The sequence below is a fragment of the Bufo gargarizans genome, chromosome 1 (assembly GCF_014858855.1).
Source record: "Bufo gargarizans isolate SCDJY-AF-19 chromosome 1, ASM1485885v1, whole genome shotgun sequence".
NCBI classification, from domain to species: domain Eukaryota; kingdom Metazoa; phylum Chordata; class Amphibia; order Anura; family Bufonidae; genus Bufo; species Bufo gargarizans.
Genome location: NC_058080.1, coordinates 579,270,883 through 579,298,880, shown reverse-complemented (window position 1 = coordinate 579,298,880; position 27,998 = coordinate 579,270,883). Strand labels below are relative to the sequence as shown.

The 27,998-nt window shown below is 43.8% G+C and overlaps 1 protein-coding gene across 4 annotated transcripts in view; it reads left to right on the top strand.

Moving 5' to 3' along the window:
* Nucleotides 1-872: 872 nt before the first annotated feature.
* SH2B3 (SH2B adaptor protein 3) overlaps nt 873-27,998 on the top strand; it is a 123,849-nt gene continuing 96,723 nt past the window's right edge. For all 4 annotated transcript variants that reach the window (XM_044290655.1, XM_044290671.1, XM_044290648.1 and 1 more), the window contains exon 1: nt 873-1,296. The gene's annotated coding sequence lies outside the window, so the exon portion shown is untranslated. The remainder of the gene's footprint in view (nt 1,297-27,998) is intronic.

Here is a 27,998-nt window from a genome sequence, read left to right as displayed (position 1 = left end):
GAAGGCGCTACGTTTGGTGAGTAAAGTAATGATTTATGTTGTAGAATTTCTAACAGAAGTTTGGGCGCGGATTAGATGCGGTTTTTGCCCCAGATCTCGCCCTTCATTGGAAAAGGGTGAAATCCACAGCTAAAACCGCAAACATAATTGACATTCTGTGGATTTTGAAATCTGCACAGCAGGTCAATTTCTGCACAGAAAAAATAAATAAATCCCCAAAGCGTACATGAGAAGCACCCTCCCATTTTGTCGCAGTACTTCCTAGCGGGATGATTGCCCACTAGATGGTCAAGGTGAGCAGACTAGATCTTGAGATCACGTTTTATGCCCCAGTTTGATGTATACATTAGAAAGAAAAAAAAAAGACAGAAACGCAGCACACCACGTTCTTGTATCCTGCACAGTCCGGTTAAAAAAATAAAAAGTGACAAATGCCGATCTGATATTGATAACCTATCCTGCGGATAGATCATCAATATTATTATTATTTCCGACTTTTGGTATTTGTGTGTTTGTTTTTTTGTATTTAGTTGCTTATTATGGCATCTGTAATCTCATGTTCACATATAGTTTTTGGGTGCTGAAAAAAAAACTAAAAAACCTGATGCGGACTCCACTTCAGGATTCCTTGTGGATTTTTGGGATGCAGTTTTTGATCCTGTGTTTGGATGTGGAATCCGCACCAAGAATGAACATCCAGTGCAGTGTAACAAGTGTTTTTTGGGGGGGAAAAACTCCAGGTGAACATACCCTAAAAGGAGCGGATCTGTCATTAGAACGCATTGAACTCTCCAGGAATACGGCCTGCCTCGATCTCCTTGCCCCTGTGACGGCCGGTAAGGGGCTGGTGTGCAGTCCGCGCTCCGCCCCCTGCTGGTCATGTCAGCCGCGGCTGCAGGGATCCCCTCACTACATGTAGCCCCGGGTTCACCCCCTGCCACTGGGAGGAGCAGCTCTGCCCGCCGTGTGGGTGACAGCCCTGACTTGTGACCCCGCTCGCACGCAGAGGACACTGCAGGACGGACTGAGGAGATGCCACATCCTGCGGCAGCGGCTTTTACATAACGCATCACTAGTCTCAGCATGGGAACAAGCACGGCTCGTGCAGCCAGCAGCAGCGACTCCCTGAACCCTCCGGGATCTCCCTCCTTCTGACATAGAAGCCTGCCCGGTACCGTCTGCGGCGGACAGGCTCGGCGTCTAGCGGCAGGGACTGCTGCTGCGGCTGCTTCGCTGGTCTGTGGGAATTATGGCTTGAGACAACATGGGGAATCGAAAGAGAAGAGCATTCTGCAGGTAACGCGGGCGACTTAACCCTTTCGGAGCGCACGGGGTGGTGTGTGACACAACTGCTGCTGCGGCCTGTCACCTTGTGTGTGTGTGTGTGTGTGTATAACTACAACCCTCAGCGTCCAGGACACGGACGGACTCCTAGTCTCCTGCGGTTCACGCTGAGGGCATGCCCTGTGCTCTAGGCGGCCATGCTGAAGTGCGCACACATACCGTGCGGCGCTGCTGCCGAGGAAGGCGCCATAAAGCCCTCCGTGCCGCACTGTACACCTCCAGGGGCCAGAGCTGTGCACCCTGTGGAGAAGGGAGCAGTTTACTTGTGAGGTATTTCTGCTGCATGCTGTGCCAGTGCAGGCACCACAACAGAGCTGTCAGAGGCCACATGACAGGCCTGACCTCCTTCATGGCTGTGGGTCACACTCGCCCCAAATGCTGGAATATTGTCACTGTAGAAAGCTGCGGCGCTGGTCTCCGGGGCTTCCATGTACATTTCTAGCAGACTGAGAATAGAAAGTGGCCCTGGAAAAAACTAAAAGTGGCCCCATGTTGTAGGCGGGTCCAAATTGACAGAAGGCGGGGCAACAGAAGTAGGTGGCGATAGCAATACCGTGGGGCAAAAACCGTCCCGGCAGAACCATACACCACAGTGCTGCCCCTCTGTGGTGACCATTTCCTGTCCTCCTCCTCCAGTGGGCTCTGATTAGGATAGGGAGCAGGGGGCTTAGGAGGGGAGATGCGTCCACAGCAGGTGAAGGAGGACGTGCGCTGAGCAGTGTCGGACTGGGGTACCTAGGGCCCACCAGTGTAACTGATTCTGGGGGGCCACTTTAGGGCTTTTGCACACTAACATTTTTTTTCCATGTCTGTACCGTTCACTTTAATGGGGCCGCAAAAAAAAAAAAAAGACTCCGTGTGCATTCTGTGTCTGTATGTCCGCATGGCCGTTCTGCAAAATGATAGGACATGTCCTATTATTGTCCATGTTACAGACAAGGACAGGACTGTTCTATTAGAGGCCGGCTGTTCTGTTCCGCACAATGTGGACTGCACACACCCGGTATCCATGTTTTGCGGATCCGCAATTTGCAGACTGCAAAACATCCGATGGTCATGTTCTTGAGTGTACAGTGATAACAGAAATATTAAAGATGAAGTATGATGGCAGACACTCGCAGCATAATGCACAAACATACATGTGGCAGAATTTACACATATATGGATAGTCAGTCAGAAACAAGACACATGCAGCGCACACCAATCACTCATTGGACACCTGGGATACGAGACACTTGTACATGGCTCACATGCCACTGATGCATATGTCACATACAGCACATACACCACTGACACATAGAACATATATAGCACACACCAATCACACATAGGAAACACGCAATGCACACACCAAGACATTTATGCCTAACCCTATTAGGTGTAGCACACTTGAAGGGATTGTCTCACTTCAGCAATTGGCATTTATCATGTAGAGAAAGTTAATACAAGGCACTTACTAATGTATTGTTATTATCCATAATGCTTCCTTTCCATCACATTACACACAGCACGTATCCGTGGTTTTGACCACTCTACAATCCAGCATTGGTGGCCGTGCTTGCACACTATAGGGAAAGGTGTTGGCGTATGCGCGCTTCCAGCTTTCCCCTATCCCTATAGTGTGTAAGCACGGCCACCACTGCTGGATTACACGGTCGTAATAACCACGGATACGTGCTGTGTATATATAATGTGATGGAAAGGAGGCAATATGGAGTATCACAATACATTAGTAAGTGCCTTGTATCAACTGCATGATAAATGCCATTTACTGAAGTGAGACAAACCCTTTTACCCCTTTAAGCATAAATGTCTGGCATGAAATTTTCTTAACCTCCTCATATTGTACATAATCTACATTATAATTAAAAGGGTTGTCCTTCCATAATTACCTATTGCCTATCTACACTGGACAGTCTTTGGGTGTGCGGGCATGCTGGGAGTTGTAGTTTTGCAACAGCTGGAGGCACACTGGTTGGGAAATACTGATCTACAGGATAGGTGATAAATGTCAGATTGCTGGGGCCTGACTGCTGGAGCACCCACTGATCATGAAAAAGGGGTCCTGAGACATTAAATTACATTACCACCAATCTATGTACACAAGGGTCTTAAGACCACGTTCCCTTGATCATGGGGGTCCCAACAATCAGACACTTATCACCTGTCGTGTCATAGCTGTTTCACCTTTTCACATTCCCTATCTTTAAAGGTTTTCTTTGGGTGTAAAAATGTTTTTTTTAATTTTAATTTTATTTTAAATATAATAAAAATAAATAAAAATAATGTGGCCTAAAATAGAAATGCTCGCCTGTTTCTAGTTATCCTCTATCCACGGGATCGGGGATAACTAAGTGACCCGTGGGGGTCTGAACCCTGGAGCCCCCACTGATCCACCTTCTTGACTGAGTGGCAGGTCGAGCATAGGCCCTGCCTCTCCATCCATTCTCTATGGGGTCGCTGGAGATGGTGGAGTACAGCGCTGGCTATTTCCAGTGGTCCCAAAGAGAATAAATGGAGCAGCAGGGCGTATGTGTGGCCTGCCACACCATCAAAAAGGGGCTAACAGGACCCGTTCCTGGAATCAGTGGGGGGGTCGCAGAATCGGACCCCACTATTCATATAGTTATGCCCTATGGTGTGGAGAGGATAACTTGAAAACCTGGACAACCCCCTTTAAATCCTCCACCACCAGTATCTCTTTACATGGCAGCAGTGATGCCTGTAAATACGGAATATCATCACTGCCGCCATGTAAACCATACGTGTCAATACTGGAGAATATGACGCACTGTGCAGAATTTTTTGGGCATAAGTCCAACCCCCTTTGCAGGTCATAACTAGGGCTGAGCGAATCGACTTCGGATAAAACATCCAAAGTCGATCCGCTCATTCCTAGTCATAACCTTTAACAAAGCCCAAGCAAAGGTGCTAGAGGAGCAACGCGAGCAAAGGGCACAAACAGAGGGTCATAACTGAAGCAGAGACAATAGGGTCACCTGAGGCAGGGTAATAGTGAGGATCCTGGAGCAGGGGTAACTGGAGAGATGAATGCAGTGGTCTCCTTCACTGGAGCGAGCAGGCGACTGTCGGGAAGGAACTCTTTACACTCTGCTCTGCCATATGTTTTTTTTAATGGGTGCTCCCTCCATGAGCTAGGGGGCTGCCCAGGGCTGGATTGGGGTGACAGAGCAGCCCTGGCCCATGTACCCCATGAGCCCACATATTATAAAAATAGTGGTGCGTTATGCACACTAAGGCAAAATTAGCTTTACTTGGTCATGTCCCTAGGTAATGCATCTATATTAAATTAATGTGAAAATAATACCCTCCCCAACCGCAACACATCATGATAATCATCATTGTTCCCTGACCATCCCTCCCCCACTGGCGACAGCATTGTCCCAGGGTAGTGACTACCCCCTCCCCCACTGGTAGCAGTATTGTCCCCTGGCCACCCCTCCCCCACTTGTAACGTTATGATCCCCGGGTACTGACAAACCCTCCAGCACTAGCAGTAAAACTGACCCCTGACAACCCCTCTCCTACTGGCAATCGTTTAGTCCCTGGCTGCTGACTACCCCTCCCGCACTGGCAGTAGCCTTGTTTTTGGGTACTGACCACTCCTCAACCACTGACACAGTAAACTGCCCTCTGCCCCTTCCCCCTCACTAGCAGCATTGTCCCGAGGTGCTGACCACCCATCCCCCCCACTAACACAAACTATGTCCTCACTCACCTTTCTCACCTGCCTCACAGAGCGACAGGGCACCAGTAATCAGGTTGAAGTTGGAGGAAGATGCTTTTTCTGCAGTTCCCCTCCATACTCTGAGGGCGCAGGACCTGTGATGATGTTGCCACAGGTGCTGCACCTCCTAACCTCGGAAATGCATTGATCAGTGCAGTTCCTGTACTTTCTCAGGAATGTGATCATGTCAGTCCTGAGCTTTGCTAGGCTTGAAACTGGACTAATGTAGTTCCTGTTTAATTATGTCAGGCAGCCCAGACTGTCCCATACTGGGCAGATTCCCAGTCTTAGCCTCAGGCCCCTGCAGCAATTGGCCAGTTTACTCCCCTCCTCTCAGCCCCAATGCCAGACTTTCTTATATTGTGTGACATCCTCGGCTTCATCCTTTCCCACATACATGTCGTATGGTTTAGGGATTATAGTCTTTCATCCATTACCCATTATGTGACTCTTACCTCACTATCGCCTCAGAATTGTCAAGCTGACTATTGTGGTTGGTGCATAGTCTGTAATATCCCTATGAAAGCCCTGAGGTGAAGACTTTACTGACAATTTCCGGAAGAAAAAATAAATTATATATAATCAGTTGGAAAATGTGTGTGTATATGCAGTTGTTCAAAATAATAGCAGTGTGTTTAAAAATCCTTCTAATAGCTTCTATTTCCATACACACATGAAGAAAAATATATCAAATTTGTGTTCCTCAATTTTTTTTATTTTTTTTTAAGAAAAGTGAATATTAGACTGCAGTGTTTGTATTCTTCTTTACAAACTCAAACATTCACTATATAAACTGAAAAATGTTTGAAGATTTTGCTTTCCTTTGAATCGCTTAAAGGGGTTGTCCGGGTTCAGAGCTGAACCCAGACATACCCTTATTTTCACCCCGGCAGCCCTCCTGAGCCTGGCATCGGAGCATCTCATGCTCCGATGCGCTCCCTGTGCCCATGCGCTAGATTGCGCAGGGCACAGGCTCTTGTGTTTACAATAACACACTGCCGGGCGGTAACTTCCGCCCAGCAGTGTGTTCGGTGACGTCACCGGCTCTGAGGGGCGGGCTTTAGCTCTGCCCTAGCCGTTTTACTGGCTAGGGCAGAGCCAAATCCCGCCCATCAGTGCCGGTGACGTCACCGGGGTTCCTGTCAGCCCCATAGAGTGCCCCGGTACGTCACCGGAACTCAGAAAAATGCCTTTGCCCTGCGCGATTTAGCGCAGGGCAAAGGAGAGCATCGGAGCATGAACTGCTCCGATGCTCTAGTCAGGGGGGCTGCCGGGGTGAAAATGGAGGGATGTCCAGGTTCAGCTCTGAACCTGGACAACCCCTTTAACTAATATTTAGTTGTATAATCACTGTTTCTGAGAACTGCTGTACATCTGTGTTGCATGGAGTCAACCAACTTCTGGCACCTGTGAGCAGGTATTCAGCACAGTATGATTGGACTACATTCCACAGTTCTTCTCTATTTCTTGGATTTGCCTCAAACTGCATTTTTGATGTCACCCCACATTTAAGATCCGGGGATTGAGCTGGCCACTCCATAACGTCTATCTTGTTTGTCTGGAACCAAGATGTTGCACATTTACTGGTGTGCTTGGGGTCGTTGTCTTGTTGGAACACCCATTTCCAGGTCATTTCCTCTTCAGCATAAGGCAGCATGACCTCTTCAAGTACTCTGATGTGTTCAGACTGATCCATGATCCCTGGTATGTGATAAATAGGCCCAACACCGTAGTATGAGACACATCTCCATATCATGATGCTTGCGCCACCATGCTTCACTGTCTTCACAATGTTCTGTGGCTTGAATTCAGAGTTTGGGGGTTGTCTGACGAACTGTCTCTGGCCATTAGACCCAAAAAGAACAATCTTGCTTTCATCAGTCCACAAAATGTCACTTTAGGCAAGTCAATGTCTCTTTGGCAAATTGTAACCTCTTCAGCACATGACTTTTCAACAGTGGGACTTTGCGGGGGCTTCTTGCAGATAGCTTGGCTTCACATAGGAGTCTTCTAATTGTAACAGTACTCGCAGGTAACTTTAGACCTCCTTTGATCTTCCTGGAGCTGATAGTTGGCTGAGCCCTTGCCATTTTGGCTGTTCTTCTATCCATTTGAATGGTAGTTTTTCGCTTTCTTCCACGTCTTTCAGGTTATGGTTGCCATTTTAAAGCATTTGCGATCAATTTAGCTGAGCAGCCTATCATTTTCTGCATTTCTTTATATGTTTTCCCCTCTCCAATAAACTTTTTAATCAAGGTACGCTGTTCTTCTGAACAATGTCTAGAACCACCCATTTCCCTCAGAATTTCAGAGAGAAATGCACTGTAACCAGCACGTATAACATTTGCTGCCTTCCTTTCTAAATAAGGGCAATAATTGTCACCTTTTTTTCAAAGAATGGATGACCTCAGTCATTGAGCTCCACACTGCTGCTATTTTGAACATGCAACTTTCAAAAAGTGATTGAATTACAGAGAATCAGCAGCATGCATGTCATGACTGTTGGGTTTCTATTACTCTACTTCACCTGCTAGTAAATTATTTGCCATGTAGAAATATAATTTCTACCAAAAACAGTGATTGATCAGGTTAGTGATGTCTGACTGCTATTATTTTGAACACAACTATATGTACAGCAAATGTCTCATAGACCCTGCAGAAATGTGCATGTATTCAAGTCTTGTATGCGCTCTTATAAATTTGTCCCCTCGCTGACTATTTCTGGATAGTGGGAAATTATGTTATTTGTGATAAACGCACTTGCATATGTCGGAATCAGGAAGCTTATGGTAACATTTCCTGACAAATGAAGGCGGATTTATCTTCTGTATGGAGTATGTTGAATGTTAGGGTTACTGAGTTTATGTTTCGTTGTGACTACGGAAGCGTCGCTGTGTCTTGCAGGAGTTTTGGGCATTTACATTCCTGTTAAGTCACATCTGCTATAATAGGAAACTGGAAACCATTGACCACAAATGTGTTCTGTTTTGTATTGTAGTATCTGGCAAATATTGCATTGCATGCATGTGTATACTGCAGTTCTAAGGGCTCTTTTGTGTGTGGAATGGCTGGCCAGTTTCCCCTATTCTGCATATTCATTGAGCTTATTGTACCTTTTTTGTGTGTGTGTGTGTGTGTGTGTGTATATATATATATATATATATATATATATATATATATATATATATATATATATATATATATATATATATATATATATTATATTTTATTTTTTTTGTGCACTTAGTTTGTCCAGATTAAGGCCTTATTTACACAACTGTTTGCGGATCGCACATGGACCCATTCACTTCTACAGTTCCACAAAAAAAAAAAGACACCACCTAGACGTCATCCGTATGCTGTCCGCATCCGTATGTCCCTTAGGCCTCATGCACCCGACCGTATGTATTTTGCAGTCCGCAAAAAATATGGATGACGCCTGTGTGCATTCCGTATTTTGCGGAAAGGAACAGCTGGCTCCTAATAGACCAGTACTATCCTTATCCATAATGTGGACAGTAATAGGACATGTTCTAATTTTTGCGGAACGGAAAAACGGACATAAGGAAACGGAATGCACACTGAGTACCTTACGTGTTTTTGCCGACCCATTGAAATGAATAGGTTCTGTATACAATCAGCAAAAAAAAAAAACGGAACGGACACGGAAAGAAACTACACTTGTGTGCATGAGGCCTTACACAAACTATAGTACATATTTAATCATCCGCACTGCAGATGAGAATACCCTTTTTTTTTTTTTATGATGGGAGAGAAAAAAATACTGATACTGAGGTGTCCATGAGGCCTAAGTGTTATTTGCTTTGCAGTTCATTAAGTGAAAAGGCCTATCGTAAGTAATGTCATTGTGCGGGGGTCTTGTTGATTTGAGAATATAAGGGAAATTTGCATGTAAAGTGTATGTGCACAATAGAGCCCCATAGTACGGTCTGTAATAAGGCTAGGGCTACACGGCAACATGTGTCGGTGCAACTCCACTGTGACGTGTTGTATTATTTTTTTTGGGTAATGATAGCAAATGGTGTCACACTGCGACCACATGCAACGTGACAGTCGCACAAAAATCCAACTTGTGTTGTGTCGCAGTGCGACACCATGGACCATCATCACAAAAAATGGAGCACAACCTTAGTGCGACAAATGTCGTTGTGTAGCCCTAGCCTTAATCTACCTACAGTATCTAATGTAACTAGGGTCTGGCCCGATTGGGCGACATTCCTGCTGCAAATTTCACCCTAATGCATTGCAAGGGATAAAAGACGAAGTGGAACTCTGCAGCATGTTACTGAGTTTTCAGAGTCGTACAGAATTATCACCAATTACTACAGGGAGTGCAGAATTATTAGGCAAGTTGTATTTTTGAGGATTAATTTTATTATTGAACAACAACCATGTTCTCAATGAACCCAAAAAACTCATTAATATCAAAGCTGAATATTTTTGGAAGTAGTTTTTAGTTTGTTTTTAGTTTTAGCTATTTTAGGGGGATATCTGTGTGCAGGTGACTATTACTGTACATAATTAGTAGGCAACTTAACAAAAAACAAATATATACCCATTTCAATTATTTATTTTTACCAGTGAAACCAATATAACATCTCAACATTCACAAATATACATTTCTGACATTCAAAAACAAATCGGTGACCAATATAGCCACCTTTCTTTGCAAGGACACTCAAAAGCCTGCCATCCATGGATTCTGTCAGTGTTTTGATCTGTTCACCATCAACATTGCGTGCAGCAGCAACCACAGCCTCCCAGACACTGTTCAGAGAGGTGTACTGTTTTCCCTCCTTGTAAATCTCACATTTGATGATGGACCACAGGTTCTCAATGGGGTTCAGATCAGGTGAACAAGGAGGCCATGTCATTAGATTTTCTTCTTTTATACCCTTTCTTGCCAGCCATGCTGTAGAGTACTTGGACGCGTGTGATGGAGCATTGTCCTGCATGAAAATCATGTTTTTCTTGAAGGATGCAGACTTCTTCCTGTACCACTGCTTGAAGAAGGTGTCTTCCAGAAACTGGCAGTAGGACTGGGAGTTGAGCTTGACTCCATCCTCAACCCGAAAAGGCCCCACAAGCTCATCTTTGATGATACCAGCCCAAACCAGTACTCCACCTCCACCTTGCTGGCGTCTGAGTCGGACTGGAGCTCTCTGCCCTTTACCAATCCAGCCACGGGCCCATCCATCTGGCCCATCAAGACTCACTCTCATTTCATCAGTCCATAAAACCTTAGACAAATCAGTCTTGAGATATTTCTTGGCCCAGTCTTGACGTTTCAGCTTGTATGTCTTGTTCAGTGGTGGTTGTCTTTCAGCCTTTCTTACCTTGGCCATGTCTCTGAGTATTGCACACCTTGTGCTTTTGGGCACTCCAGTGATGTTGCAGCTCTGAAATATGGCCAAACTGGTGGCAAGTGGCATCTTGGCAGCTGCACGCTTGACTTTTCTCAGTTCATGGGCAGTTATTTTGCGCCTTGGTTTTTCCACACGCTTCTTGCGACCCTGTTGACTATTTTGAATGAAACGCTTGATTGTTCGATGATCATGCTTCAGAAGCATTGCAATTTTAAGAGTGCTGCATCCCTCTGCAAGATATCTCACTATTTTTGACTTATCTGAGCCTGTCAAGTCCTTCTTTTGACCCATTTTGCCAAAGGAAAGGAAGTTGCCTAATTATGCACACCTGATATAGGGTGTTGATGTCATTAGACCACACCCCTTCTCATTACAGAGATGCACATCACCTAATATGCTTAAGTGGTAGTAGGCTTTCGAGCCTATACAGCTTGGAGTAAGACAACATGCATAAAGAGGATGATGTGGTCAAAATACTCATTTGCCTAATAATTCTGCACTCCCTGTAGAATGAGGAGAGGGAAGCGCTCACATATTGTGCTCTCTCCTCACTGCAGGAGACGGAAGCAAGACATGCCCATAGCCTTTCTATTGAGTCTGTCTCGCTTCCTCTCCTGCGCCGAGGAGACTCCGCAATATGCGAGCACTTGTCTCTACTTGTTATAGCAAGCAGTAGGGGTGTCTCTGCGCTCCGACCTCCACTGACAAAACTTTTGATGTCTCTGCGACATGAAATATATATATATATATATATATATATATATATATATATATATATATATATATATATTTATATATATATATTTATATATTTTTTTTCCTGAAAACAGTGACTCTTTAAAATCTGCACCCCAAGTGAATTTATACTGTGATTTTCTAGTGCAAAATATAAAATATGCTGCGGTTTTTTAAAGCGATATCTTAAAATGTCATCCACACTGACGGTACTGTAAATAAAAAAATAAAATGTTTTTTTTCATGAATCTTGATTTTTAGGGCCGTAAGATCTGCTAGAAAAATGCCAAGCTTGTTTCCATGAGCAATAAGCTTCATTGTGAGTGCAGCTCTGGAATAGGCCTTACGCATCTGGCCAAGTCCATGTTTCGGTATGCAAAAAAAAAAAACGGATACTCAAAATACAAATAGCTTCTGTGTGCATTCAGTATTTTTCTCATTCCCATCAATAGAAAGGGCTATTAGGATCTGCGCTGAGACATGCAAATCTGCAGCATGGATCAGCTAAAAAACGCATGTATGAATAGCTCCATAGAAATGAATGGGTCCGTGTGCGATGTACGAAAAAAATAAAACAGCACGCTGACGAAAAATATACGGCTGTGTGCATGAACCCATAGGCAGTATCTCTGGGTCAGTAGTTTAGTGTATTTCCTCTACGGTAATAAATACAAGTAAAATATGTTCCTTAATTATCCAGTGCGGGCCTCGGAGGGAAGGGCAGAAGACTTTCATTCCAGGCGAGGGGAGATTTCATCATGCGTCATATGGCGATTCTCAGTAATTAGTCACATGTCCTGGTAGTGAACTGATTGGCGCAGGCTTCTTTTAAATGATAGGTGAATCCCCGGTTGGACCACTCCTCCTGACAAAGCTTAGGACGCGAAACGCGTGTCGAGGAATATTGCCACCAGCAGTTTAGGTATGTTTTTCAATACATCTCAGTAGCATTATCCCCACGCTTTTCATCTGACGCTATTGGAAATGGGGTGACCTAGTTACAGGCAGTTAGGTTTAGGCATTTGATGTGTCCACCACTATCTAGAAGGATTATATGAATACCTCCCGTTAGCCTGCTGTTATTATTTCCATTGTGTTAAGGTGGTGTGGATTTTAGGCTCTGATTAGTCACTTCTGAATATAGAATCATGAGGCATTAATCTATTGCATTTCCTACTAATATTTATAGATAATTAAGGAAGGTATTTTACTCGTATTTATTGGTGGAGATATTGATATGTTGAGAGTTCCGGTGTGATTTGGACTAAAATATTTGGGATCCATTTTGGTAATTTGCCTAGTTACTCATAGTGGGAAAGTTATCAAAACTGGTGCAAGCGAAAACTGACGTACTTGCCCATCAAACGAACCCTTTTATTTTTAAGCGCTCTTTTGTAAAATTAAAAGATGGAATCTGGTTGCTATGGGCAAGTAAGTCAGTTTTCCTTTACACCAGTTTTATCTCCTCATAATACAGATCACGTTCAGCTGTAGAAAGTGAACATATGTGGCGTCAGAAGCTGCTTTCTGTGAAAAAACAGGGTTTTGTCAAGCAAATGACAAGTGAATTGTTAACAGGATGCGAACATATAAAAATGGTTCTTTTATGTTTGATGGTATCTTTGTAAGGAAGCCAGTCACATAGAGACGCACTATCGAGCTGTTCTGAGGGATTTCCCCCAATTACTCCCTAGCAAGGGTGCACCAAACCTCAAGTCTTATCTGTTTGGTAACATGTTATTTTATTTCATCTTATTTAACTTTGTTTTGGGCCCGAAAACGTTTCGTTTATACACCGCTAAAAATAGCAAAAAGGTTTTGCTTTGGATGCAGAGCTATGCACATGATGCACAGGAATTTAGCATCTTTAAAGGCGTTAGGCCGCATGCACACGGCCGTTCCGTGCATTGGGGACCACAACCTCCGTTTGTGGACCCATTCAAGTGAATGTCTGCATCCGTAATAAGGGGTGCACACGGCTGGCGGCCGTGGATTGCCAACCCGGCGTTTGCGGGCAGTAATGCAGCCACCGCTGCCCAACGGCCGTGTGCATGAGGCCTTAGTCCGAGTTCACACTTCAGTGATTTGGTCAGTTAGGCCTCTTGCACATGGCCGTACCATGTTTTGCGGTCCGCAAATCGAGTTTTCGCAAAACACAGATACCGGCCGTGTGCGTTGCGCATTTTGCGGAACAGAAGGTCTGTCACTCACTAGACCATTCCCATCCTCGTCCGTTATACGGACAAGAATAGGACATGTTATATTTTCTGGTGTCTGCGGCCCCAGTGAAGTGAATGGGTTTGCATCCGAGCTGCAAAAAATGCGGATCGGATGCAGACCCAAACAACGTTCATGTGCATGAGTCCTTATTGTGAGCCAAAACCAGCAGTGAAGCCAACGCACAGATAAGGTATAATGGAAAGATCCGCACCCGTTCTGTGTCTTTGGCTGGCACCTGGCTCTGACCCACAATAACTGATGGAAATTACTGACCAAATAACTCAAGTGTGAACTTAGCCTTAGACAGATCATCGCATTTTGCCTTTGTGGCCGACAAATGCCAGATATCTCGGCTAGCCCTGTCAATCTCGCCTGCCTCATTGCTTCGAGTAGCGGCTCGAGTGCAGAGGGAGGCCTGATAAATTAGTTGTCTACTTGCTCCTTAAATTTCAGAAACGTGATGCATAATGGCATAAGAAATTCCAAAAGCGATAAGGCTTACCTGGTGATCATGGGTAACGTATATTAACAAACTATGGCATCCATAGCTGCCCAAGCTGGCAGCTGCTGTGTCCTCTACTGTGCAGGCGCAGATACAGGTGCTTCCACAGCTTGGATCTCCACCTGCGCTGAATGCTGTGATGCTGCTGCCTCTATAGAATGCAGTTTATTTACATGCATTACCCACGGGCACAAGAGGGGCTTCAATGTGTGGGCAAAGGTAGGTCCAGTAGCGTTTTAGTGGATGATGGCCTTTCTGAAATATGAGCAGAAAATGACCAACCTTTCAACTAAGAAGTGTTCAACCCTTACAAATAACCACTGAAATCTACTTGCCAATGGACTTATTAGGTTAAAATTTAAAATTGGAGGGCATGCAATTTACCAGGAGATCAAATGGAGATTGGTACTTTCGTTCAATTAAAACCTTATTTATTGGTATATGCTAAAAAAAAAATAATAAAATGAACAATATAAAACCACTATAATAGCGATGAAATGTGATAGATGCTATGGATAGAAAAATGCCAATGGTAGTAAATGCAATGTGTTCTTACAAAAACCTGGAGTCTCAATGTTGCCAATATTCTATTCCAAAGGGAATCCCTAGTGTATAGTGTGTGTGTGTGGTGTTTTTTTTTTTTTTTTTTTTTTTTTTGCGCATATACCAATAAATACTGTTTTAATTAAACGAAAGTACCAATCTCCATTTGATCTCCTGGTAAATTTAGTGCCCTCCAACTTTTTATTTTAACCACATTTGTTAATTCTATTGGGCTTGGGGTGTTGCCCTGGGAGTGAGCACCAAATCACGGTCGTGCATGCAAGTGAGCTGATATTAATCAACTGATATTGATTGAAACTTGAAATTGCAAATGAACTTATTAAACTTTCGCTAGGTCTCCCAGGATTTGTCTAGTGTCTGTGCTGTGTACATGTTTCCCTGTCTGTGGTGTAAGTAATGATCCCAATGATAGACATTTTGGACTTCATTTCATCTTGGCATAGGCCTCGATCTTCTATGTGTGTATAATTAGAGGCCAAAGCTAAGTATGCACAGACACATATACACTCACCTAAAGAATTATTAGGAACGCCATACTAATACGGCGTTGGACCCCCTTTTGCCTTCAGAAGTGCCTTAATTCTACGTGGCATTGATTCAACAAGGTGCTGATAGCATTCTTTAGAAATGGTGGCCCTTATTGATAGGATAGCATCTTGCAGTTGATGGAGATTTGAGGGATGGACATCCAGGGCACAAAGCTCCCGTTCCACCACATCCCAAAGATGCTCTATTGGGCTGAGATCTGGTGACTGTGGGGGCCATTTTAGTACAGTGAACTCATGGTCATGTTCAAGAAACCAATTTGAAATGATTCAAGCTTTGTGACATGGTGCATTATCCTGCTGGAAGTAGCCATCAGAGGATGGGTACATGGTGGTCATGAAGGGATGGACATGGTCAGAAACAATGCTCAGGTAGCCCGTGGCATTTAAACGATGGCCAATTGGCACTAAGGGGCCTAAAGTGTGCCCAGAAAACATCCCCCACACCATTACACCACCACCAGCCTGCACAGTGGTAACAAGGCATGATGGATACATGTTCTCATTCTGTTTACGCCAAATTCGGACTCTACCATTTGAATGTCTCAACAGAAATCGAGACTCATCAGACCAGGCAACATTTTTCCAGTCTTCAACAGTCCAATTTTGGTGAGCTTGTGCAAATTGTAGCCTCTTTTTCCTATTTGTAGTGGAGATGAGTGGTACCCGGTGGGGTCTTCTGCTGTTGTAGCCCACCTTTCTTTCCCAGTCTGACATCTAGTTTGGAGTTCAGGAGATTGTCTTGACCAGGACCACAACCCTACATGCATTGAAGCAACTGCCATGTGATTGGTTGACTAGATAATCGCATTAATGAGAGATAGAACAGGTGTTCCTAATAATTCTTTAGGTGAGTGTATAGTAAATGTGATGCTAGTGTTTTGCTGTCGCATTATGCTTGTATTAAACCATCTTATTTTGCTAAGGTTTAGTATTTAGAGCTGAATGGGTTAACAGTGCACTTCCTGGCTACCAGGGAGTACCGCTGGGCTTCATACAATGTTTGGAATGTGAATTCTTTGCTAGAAAGAGAAGAAATCACTGTGCAACCGCTCCTGTACAGCAATACATCCTGTTACCTGCAGAACTTCTCCGCCAACAGACCCGACTCTTTCATCAGAGCATAAATCTTTGGTCATGAAATGTTAAGTTACTGGGGCGGTCTGTCGCCCTTGTTATAAAGATGAGTGGGCTCATTCTCCTAATAAAACAATTATTACCGTATTATTGAAAAGAATAAGGCTACGTCTACACGACTACATTTGTCGCGCGACAGATGGGGCACAACTACTCTGCAACATTTGTAGCGCAACATTTTGTTGCACCAATGTTGCGCAACAGTTTTTATAATGGGAGTCTATAGTGTCGCACTGCAACATGCTGCGACGCAACAGTCGCAGAAAAATCCATCTCTAATGGATTTTCTGCGACTGTTGTGTCGCAGTCGCAGCATGTTGCAGTGCGACACCATAGACTGCCATTATAAAAATTGCCACGCGACATTAGTCGTTGTGTAGACATAGCCTTAATGAGCTCTGATGCAGCCACTTCGGCCCTCGGAAAATGTAAACCTGACCTCTAAGGATTCATCCTAGCACCATTTCTGTAGCTGGGCTGCTGAAACATCTGATGGTGCATGGTGTCGGCCTAGGTAAGGGATCAGCAACCTCTGACACTCTCTCTCTAGCTGTTCTGAAACTACAACTCCCAGAATTCTCCTTTCACTTCTATGGGAGTTACAAGAACTACAGAGTAAGTGTGCATGCTGGGAGTTGTAGTTTCCCAGCAGTTGGAGTGCCGAAGTTTGCTGATCCTGGCCTAGGTAATTAACCTGCAGTGGGTGTAACGCAAGGTACGTGCCATGGAGGAATTTGAGGCAGAATTCCGGTGGGAAAAGGAGTTGTAGGTTTTAGCACACTTTATTTTAGTTAAAAAAAATATGCAACTTTTTTTGTGATTCTGCCAGTCTCACATTGACAACTTTGGAAAGTGGGCACGATTAGCTGTTAATTAGGTATACGACTATTGCAAAACAAAAGGTGCAGTCCTACTACAATAGCTGAAAAGTAAGCAAGGGGGAAACTAGAGCAATAGTTAAAAAAAAGCCACTAACTTTACAAAGGTCCCACCCATATAGCGCGAGTGATTACGTGCCGTTCCTGCACACGTGACTACTGCTGCAGTCAGTTATTGACCTCAGTGGTTGCTTTTGCAAGAATAGCAGGTGACCTCTGAGTGGAGGGACCTTTTTATGAGGTGGGTGACTCATTTTATTGTTTTACACACACCCCCGGCTCTGTTTAATTTCCATTTTTGATCAGAGAGCCCTTTAAAGATGTGTCAAATCTATCAGTGTGCAATATTTAATAAATTTGGTGCAAAATACAACAAAAACAAGAACTGACTGCAAATTTTCCACATTGCCAGACTGAACCAATTTCAAGGGGATCCTTAATTATAGTATATGAGCATATGCACTATACGTATAAAGGTTCTAGTTCCACTTTCCAGACGGCAACCTTCTCCCATGTTCGAAACTCTAGAAAGGAAGCGACCATGCTCGCATGTGGCTATCTGCACTATACCTAATGTGAGTTGTGGTAAGAGGAACTGCACATATGCATGATTACCTCTAACTCATTTACTCCATTCTTGAGTGCCACATGGGGTCAGGATCCCAGAGATGACTCGGGGGTCCTTTGGGGGTTATTTGGCTACTAAACGCTGAGACCTTTAGCCTCGGGCCTTTCACTTAAAGGGCATCTATCAGCAGATTTGTACCTATGAAACTGGCTGCAAACTGCCACATCCTCTCCACTTTATTGACGGGAACAGGCAATGTAAACCTGATCACACCTACCCCTGTCAATCAAAGTGTAGAGGGAGCAGTAGTTGCAGTGAGACCTACAGGCTCCGGAGCATATTTAATGGACTGGATCTGCTCTTGTGAAATTGGCCTAATGCTGTCTAATATTTAGATGGCGTGAACTTTCTCCTGGCAGTCGCATGATGATCCAAATTTATCACAGGGGCTCATGTTGTTTAATAGACTCAGTGTAACTTCCAAGAAGTTAGACACACATTTTTATACCAAAGCCAAGTGGCTATAAATTGCAACAGAAATGTGTGCTAAAGAAACTGCCCTCTTAGGCCTCGTTCACATTTCCATTTTTCACTGAGGTGTGCGATCCCCATTTTCCATGGACAGGACACATACTTAGTGATTTTAATGTTTCTGTACACACATCAGTATTTTTTTATTTTATTTTTTACTGACTGAGAGTCAGGGAAAATGCACTACTTTGGTCCTTGATGCGGACCAAACTGTCCATTTAAAGTCTATTAAAAATAACGCACACAACACGGATGGTGTTCACATTGAATCCGTTTTTCACTAGTAGAAAATGTTCTGGAAATTAATTTTCAGCTGAGCAGTGTCTGTGGAATACAGATGACATATGGAGGGCAAAAAACTGACACGTGGACCAAACATGGATCCTTCACGGACATCTTGATGGATGAAACGTGGACGGGTTATTTCAGGGACTTCAGACAGACATGGAAATGTGAACGAGGCCTTACTTGCATGCCTGCTTTTGTGTGGAACAACCGTGAGCAGGGAGGGGTAGAAGGTGATAACTGTGTTATCCTATATTACAATACATGATACCTTTTAATTGTAATCCTGCATGTCGTGATGATGAGTTGACTGCCGAGAACTGGGAGGCTTATTGGCCAGTGTGAGAACTGCAAGATTTAAGAGATTTTAGTATAGATGATACAATTTTTTTAATTTAACATAAAAACCTCAATTAAACTATGGGTCATTTTCTTGAATCAAGACTTTCTATTTTTTTTTTATTGCATTAGACTTTATTCACACGTCAGTGATTTGTTTAACGTTCCGCCAAAAAATAGAGCATGTCCTATTCTTGTCCGTTTTGCAGACACGGACAGGCATTGTTACAATGAATCTGCAAAAAAAACTAAAAAAAAACCTGATGTATTACAGACATAGTAACATAGTTTATAAGGATGAAAAAGATGTTTGTCCATCCAGTTCGGCCTGTTATCCTGCAAGTTGATCCAGAGGAAGGCAAAAAAATAAAATGACGTAGAGGCCAATTTTCCTCACTTTAAAGGAAAAAAAATCCTTCCTGGCTCCAATCCGGCAATCAGAATAACTCCCTGGATCAGCGACCCATCTCTAGTAACTATAGCCATCCATTTCTTTAGCGGATGCGTGTTTTGCGGACCACAAAATACAAACGGTCGTGTGCATGAGCCACAAGGGAAAGATCTGGTTTTGGCTCACAATCTCTGATGGAAATCACTGACACTGTGAATAAGCCCTAATAACCAATAATAGACCAGATTACCAGGAACGACCATTCCTGCCAACGTTTGTTCCTGAGAATCTGGCCATCTAAATGTGCCGCTGATCACCCGATGAACGAGCAAAGCGATTGTTCATCGGGTGATCTTTTCGTTCGTGCAGGCACATCAATCATCGTTTCTGGGCAGCAGATCATGCGGTCTAAACTGTGATTCTGTATGGGGAGGAGCAATTGTGATAGTGGTCCCTCGTCCTCGTACTGTCAAGGAGATCGCTGCATGTGTAAATACATCCTTCACTGAGCGAGCAGCCAACTGTCAGGAGGGAACACTTCCTTCCCAACAATTGTTCGCCCCATCAGCCCGTGTAAACCTACCTTTAGGCTGCGTTCACATCTCCGGCAGCAGGTCCAGCACAGAACAGCCTGCTAGATCTCGCCAGATCTCGCATTGCAGGATTCTATAGTTCACCACTGGATCCCCATTGACTGTAATGAGGTCCGGTGGAGGTCAGGCCGCTGTACAGCATGAATACTGAATTTCAGCTGGACAAAAACCATTGCATGCAACGGTTTTTGTTCCAGCCAGCATTTGTGGCAGATCGGGGCCTAATTAAAATTCTGTTGCAGGGACATAAATTCATTTCAAAGGGACAATGCACAAATGATAGAATTCTGTCCAAGCAATAGGCTTCATTTGTCTAGATGCCACTCAAGGACACACAAACTGGTGACATTCATTTAGAAAAGACAGGTAGGTTGAGGGTGGTTTTATTGCATCTGTAAGCAAAATGACATAATCTGAAAATCAGACGCCTCCAAAACCCGAGAGTGAGGGAAGCATCATTTACCCTGGTGCAGGCATTTGTCACCAATCTGTTTTGTGCCTTGTACCCAAGTTGACAGTTTCACTTTCACAAAAACCACAGTGATTGATTTTGTATCTCAGATATGAGTGTGCAAACAGCGAGGTGTGTAGTGAACGTCATGTTCTTCTCTACACATCCATATCAAGTGAGAACAGTCTACCCTTTTGTGAGTGACATGCATCCAGAGTGGAAATTGCTACACAGCGCTGTATGCAGATCTCTGGAAGCAGGAGTCTACTCTTCATCATCAATGTCAATTTTTCTTTTATTCCCAGTACAATAATTCCCCTCTTTCTTCACACTGTGCTTTATAGACACGAACCCCAGAAAAATGGCACAAATGCCTCATAAAATATGGGGGAAATGTGTGCCTTGTTTATTACTGTAAAATGCTGCTGAATTGCTGCATGCAGTTGTGTGGCCAGAGATCTGCCCATTGTCCCATTTAAGACCGTGTATATTCAGTATAGGGGATGTGTCTGCTCGGTGGTGGCCCGACTGCTATGGCCTCCGCCGACCATGAGAACGGGGGCTTGTGCTCACCGCTTGAATGGAGCAGCAGCCGTTAGTGCTCCGCAATCTCCGGCAGGCCTATAGAGCTAAATGGCGGGGACATATGAATGTGTGACTGCCACTCCATTTAAATGGAGGAGCACAGGCCAATGTTGTCATGATCAGCGGGGACCATGCTGGCAATACATTTCTGGACAGCCCATAAAAATACAGTAGGTGACACTATTTTGGTAGTATTTCTCATCATTTTACAGCTCACACTAAATGCTGGTAATGAGGTGTTGTCAGTATAATGAGCTATAGGCATGTATTACTTAGAATCTTCATCATTCTTTATGGTTTTCCAAATTGGCCGTAAAAATCTTTGGCTGCCCAAGAATTTGAGATGGGTTGTCCTGAAAAAAGAGAAAAATCGGACACTTATTCCATATCCTGTAGTTGTCTTAATGGGACATCCCCTTTTAAAGTTCTTTGCCGGACTCCTCGGGATAGGTCATCAGTACCTGATCGGTGGTGGTCTGGCACCCAGCACCTCCACAGATCAGCTGTTCCCTGCAGCAGCCATTACTGGTTCTATCTCTTTGAATGTAGCCGGGAGCACAGCTTACTTCACGGTCTAGTGGCCATGCAGGGTTACTGCAGCTCGGTTCCCATTCAAATGAATGTAACCCTGCATGGCCACTACACTTTGAACAGAGCTGTGCTTCCAATTCCATTCAAAGTGATAGTTCCTACGCCAGGGAGGACCAGCTGATCATGCAGATGCCAGGCGGCAGACCATCACAGCTATATGGAGGATAGGTTGTCAATATCGGGAGAACCCTTTTAATGATCAGGCGCTACGTTATTCTACCCAGTTGATTCTAGCACAGCCAGGCTACACAATGCGAAGGTTCCATGAAGAGCTTCTAATGTAAGGCGGAGGTAATATTCTGCGGAGACGAGCGATTGTCCTGTCGAGCTTCCTGCCGGCTTCTGGAATGCTAGCATTCTGAAATGAGCTGGGGGGGCATCACTAATCATAACATTATGACATTTTCTGTATCTGGTTTTTGTTTAGCTGGAGGATGCAGTTCTTTACATTACACCCCCAGCTATTGAAGTTAAAGATAAAATAGTTCTGGAATTTGCTCAGGAATGGAGCAGAGGTATTCTGGTAGAGTACAGATAGGATTATATTCCAGGCTGTGCTATCATCCAGACATGTGCATAGTGTCTCAGCTTTTCAGAAGGTGTACATACTCATCAGACATCTATGGCGTATCTTATGGGTAGGCTGTAAATGTGTTTTGTCAGATTACCCATTAATTATCCTTGTTGTGACACGTTCAAAGGGTTATCCAAAAAAAAAAAAAAAAATGTGTTGCCTATCCACAATATATGGTCAAAACTGGCAATACCCATAATACAAAAGTCAAGCATTCTCAATGTCACTCCAGTCCAGTGCTCAGCCATCTCCATCAGTCTCATAGACATTGAATGGAGCGGTAGCATGCATGTGTGACATCACTATTGTAGTTCTTCTGGAACGAAGCATAGAGATCCCCATTCTAGTGGTTGTGGGGGTCCTGGCGGTAGGGTCCCTAACAATCATACAATGACTGCCTATCTTGTGGATAAAGGGGTTATTGATATGAAATAAGCATTTAAGTCAGCAATGCACTTGAGATATTACTTACAATAAGGCCTTGTGCACACGGCCATAGTTTGGGTCCGCATCTGTTTCATGCTTTTTCCCGGATTGGATGTGGACCCATTCATCTCAGCACCACCAAGTCCATTCTGTGGCCCATGTTTTGCGGATCTGTGATTTGCGGCCGTCAAAACACGACTGTGTGCATGAGGGCTAAAATGCACACTTGGCTTTGTGTGCCCATTTAGTGGGCGAAGTGGTATATCTGCATTTGGAAGCTGTCAGGAAGCCCCTATGCACATGAGATCAGCAACCTTATATCTGCATACTTTTTTTGTATGACGAGCTGTAGTCTGGCAGAAGAAAAGTAATGGAGTTTGTATGGACCCTAAAGCAACCGTCCTGGTGGCCGCAGGATTAGCTGCTGTAAATACCAGCCCCAGCAACATCTGCAGTGCACATGTAGTATTATATGGCTTACATTCAAATGAATAGGTAACCATGTGGCACATAGTTGGACGGGGTTCTCCAAAACAGGGGCCGCTTTTTTCATAAAAGTTTGATCTCAAGAGTGGGATCATCCTGTATGATGACCATAGCGCCCAATAGGCTGTATAGACACAGATTTTTATTTTTAAGTTGGGACAACCCCTTCAAATTCATAGGTTTGTAAATGAGCAATTTCAACTCACTAGCATCTTTTGCTATAAATCAGACTAGTGAACCTGTTACTACTAGGGACATTGCCTTGTGACGCTTGCCTGGTCTCCCCACATTAGTGTGAATTTTTCTATGTACTCCATGTTTCTCCCTTACTCGTAGGTCAATGGGATTTCCTAATCTTGAATGTAGTGTACTGTATGTGGGTGTCTGAAATACACATACACTGAGGCCAGGGACTGATGTAAGTCATTAGAGGATGTTGGCACCGTATTTATAATGGCAAAATAAAACAAATTACATTATTTATTGGTCATTGGGTGTGGAGAACGATGTGAAGGTCTAAGTAAATTTAGGAGATGTGTAGCCAAGCTCACATTAGGTGGCTTCAGTGGAAACAAGTGCAGCATCTAGAATAGATGTTAAATGGATATGATTTGTAATAAAATTCATTCTGCCCTTGTGTATGGGTACTTTCACACGTTTTTGTTTTCCGGTATTGAGTTCCGTCACAGGAGCTTAATACCGGAAAAAAACTGATCAGTTTTATCCCCATGCATTTTGAATGGAGAGCAATTCGTTCAGGATGTCTTCAGTTCAGTCACTGAACGGCGTTTTGGGCAGAGGAAATACCGCAGCATGCTGCAGTGTTATCTCCATCCAAAATTCCGGATCATTTGCCAGAATGCTAAATTTGGCATTAATTTACGTTGAAATGTATTAGTGCCGGCATTAAAAATACCGCAATGCCGGATCCGTCCTTCAGACCGGTAAAATGTGAAAACCGGAGAGACGGATCCATTCTTGCAATGCATTTGTGAGACTGATCCGCTTCCGCTGTCCATTTGCATGCAGATTGCCTGATCCGGCAGGCAGTTCCAGCGACGGAACTGCCTGCCAGATCACTCTGCCGCAATTGTGAAAGTCGCCTAATTCATGGATTTGCTGTAGGTCTTTTAAAACTGTATCATGTTTTGCTGCATTTTATTCTCCTTTGATGTCAGAGTAGAAGATTGATGCATATAAAAATCAGTTTCTTACTACAGCCATCGCAATTGGGCATTATTATGTGTTACAAGTAGGGATGAGCAAATTTGTGTTTCCAGTTCGGCGTACAAGGTTCGGCTTATCTAAGAATTCTGTTATGGATTCTGCTACCACGAACCATAACTTATTATCCGTGTTAGCGGAATTCTTAAATAACCCGAACCTTGTACGCCGAACTTGAAACTAGTTACTCAACAGAAGTCTTTTCCTAGAATTGTTTCTTTCAATGAAAATCTCTGTGCCCTTTTTGTGCTGTGGTAGTGTGGCTTTCTCCTCCTTTTAGGCTACATGACTGTGTTTTTTGCGGTCCGCAAATTGCTGATCCGCAAAACACAGATGGCGTCCGTGTGCCTTCCACAATTTGCGGAACGGCATGGACAGCCATTGATATAACTGCCTATTCTTGTCCGCAAAACGGGCAAGAATAGGACAAGTGTTTATAATATAATATTATAATATCCGGGCCCACGGAACGGAGCAACGGATGCGGACAGCACACTGAGTGCTGTCCGCATCTTTTGCGGGCCCATTGAAGCGAATGGCCATGTGCATGAGGTCTTACCTCATTTTTGAAGGTCTGTACGCAGACTTATTTTTACAGTCAGTTTTACATTTTGCATATGTTTTTTTTTTTTTCTTCTAATTCTTACACATACATATGCATGAAAACCGGACTTGCTATACATATGTATGTACTGTATATGAGCCTATATAGATGTGTGTGTATAATATATATTATTACTTTAATGGGATTTTGTAGGTTTATTTTAGCCTGACTTTTTCATACTTAGTATAGTATAGAATTGCTTTTATAATTATTCTATGGCAAGAACAAATCAAGTTATGTTTTTGTGTAGCCGTAAAAAAAGTTTCTTAAGCCTTCACAGCTTTGTAATTGCTATTGTAGTTTTTGTTTCTGTAAATCTTCAATGTATTTAATAGATGTAGGTGGTTGTTTGGGCAGTCAGGGATGTGACGGTGAGTTAAGGCATGCTGTATTTTATCATCTCATAATAAACTACATAGTGGTTGCTGAAACAAAATGTTATGTCTTTGATTCTAAAGTCTGTATTACACCAGCTGATTCTGCAGGCGATTGTCAGGAGGGAAGCATTCCTTCCTGGCAATCGCCTGCTCGCCAGCGGAGGAGACCGCTGCTATTACATGCAGTGATTTCCTCCACAGTATGGGGAGGAGTGGTTGTTACGCCATCCCTCGTCCCCATGCTGTCTAGTTAGGCCCCTTTCACATGGGCGAGAATTCAGCGCAGGTACAATGTGTGAGGTGAACGCATTGCACCCGCACCGAATCCGGACCCATTTACTTCAATGGGGCTGTGCACATGAGCGGTGATTTTCACGCATCACTTGTGCGTTGCGTGAAAATCGCAGCATGCTCTATATTGTGCATTTTTCGCGCGACGCAGGCCCTATAGAAATGAATGGTTGCTAGGTGACGATCGGGATGGGGACCCGATCTTTTATTATTTGCCCTTTTTAATCTGGTTATAAGGGAAATAATAGTAAAGTAAATTAGGGATGGAGGGGTTAAAAAATAATAATAATAATTTAACTTGCCTTATCCACTTGGTTGCTCATGGTAATGGACCATGTGATGAGCGCAGTGACGTCACCAAAGGTCCTTTTCCTCCCAAGTCCTTAAAGAAGAAGAAAGAAGACAAGTGGATGAGGTGAGTTTACATTTTTTATTTTTTTAACCCCTCCATCCCTAATTTACTTAGCATTATGTATTAAGAATGCTATTATTTTCCCTTTTTATAACCATGTTATAAGGGAAAATAAAAATAAACTACACAACACCGATCCCAAACCCGAACTTCTGTGAAGAAGTTCAGGTTCGGGTCTGGGTACCAAAAACGCTTTTTCACTCACGTGGAAAAATCGCACATTTTCCAGCAAAGCAACCGCATCTTTTCCCGCAAAGCACTGCAACGCCTGTGTAAACCCAGCCTTATTTGCGGCAGCAGATCGTGATTAGACAGCACAGTGTGCCGCCGGCAAATCATGAACCTTCAGCATGCTGAAAGATCACGATTGCCCAATGAATGAGCTTTATAATACTGCCAGATCTTCGCTAATGTGCGTTGCTGCGAACGCTTGTTAGCAGTGATTGACCCCACAATCGCCTGCTGTAATACAGGCTTAATACAGGGTTTAGGCTACTTTCACACTTGCGGCAGGACGGATCCGACAGGCTGTTCACCCTGTCGGATCCATCCTTCCGCTATTTCGCCGGACCGCCGCTCCGTCCCTATTGACTATAATGGGGACGGGGGCGGAGCTCCGGCGCAGCACGGCAGTGAACGGCGAAAGTCCTACATAAACGACCAACACTTGTTTCCCTTTATTTGCTAAGTAAGCAATCCAGTATCACCATTAGCAAAACCAATATCTAGATACATAGATCAATTCAAATCATAACTCCATCGACAATTGCATTTTAAATAATCATCAATTTTATTGGTACTCACAGAGTTACAACCATTTCTGGCCTCACAGAAAATAAGAACATTTAAAATTCAATTCGGACTTCGGGTATATGGCAATTTATACATATAAAGTGCAAGTGCAACAGTATATATGGGAAAGTGCAATCAGTGCATATAAGACATATTATCCTGTCCACATGTGTGGTCAGAGTCAGACTTCCGACCCTGGATCCCACGGACATTATCACACCCACTGCCATAGCAAAATACTATAAAAGTAGCAGACAATTTAGCATACTGACCCAAAAATCTTGCCACAACACTGTCAGACTGTGCCCCTACATGTCTGACTTTTTAGTCCGGCGGCCTCTCACCGCGAACTGGCGTACTGCGCCGGAGCTCCGCCCCGTCCCCATTATAGTCAATGGTGACGGAGCGCCGGTCCGGCAGCACGGTGAAATAGAGGAAGGACGGATCCGACAGGGTGAACAGCCTGTCGGATCCGTCCTGCCGCAAGTGTAAAAGTACCCTTACCTGGTTTACCCTAGCACCAGTATTGGGGTTCATGCCACGTATTATTATTTTTTTCTCATTTTATTAACAGTCTGGTTTCTTGAAATAAACACTTGCATTGGGACATTAGCCTAAAACAGGCCTTTAACTTCTCGTGTCGCTGCCTGCTATTGGCTGCATCCCCCGTCGCTGGATGTTTTTATTCATGCGACGGGGAGATGCAGCGGGGATCAGCAGCGACACAGATGTCGGGGAGCAGGTAAGTATAATGTATACGAGGGACCCTGCATTTGGGGGGTCATTATAGGTGTTGGATAACCACTTTAGAAATTCATAGATGACATATACGTTTCACTTTGAGTCTGCAACGCATGGACGATTTTTAATATGCTGTAAGGTCAGTATATCCATGAAGGACACGGACCTAGTGACTATTGGAGACAGCTGTCACCAATGTTCTGTGAGACACGACCAAATACCCGGAGTTTCTCCACACAGACCAAAGGCTGTGAAATGCACCATTTACTTCCATGGGTCCGAGTGCTGTCCATTTGCAGTCCTTTGTGCAATATTGGTAGCGCGTAGACAAGTATTGTGGTCATCTGCATCATGCCTACAGTTTTTTCAACTAGATAACTCCTTGTGCAAATAATGTAATGCATTTATGTATTTTCAAGCTTTGTTAAATGGGTTATCCCACAAAAAATATTGTTCATTTAAAGTGTACCTAACCTTTCAAGAAGCTTCACATTAAGGGTACTTTCACACTAGCGTTATTCTTTTCCGGCATTGAGTTCTGTCCTAGGGGCTCAATACCGGAAAAGAACTGATCAGTTTTATCCGAATGCTTTCTGAATGGAGAGTAATCCGTTCAGGATGCATCAGGATGTCTTCAGTTCAGTCTTTTTGACTTTTCAGGGCGGAGATAAAACCGT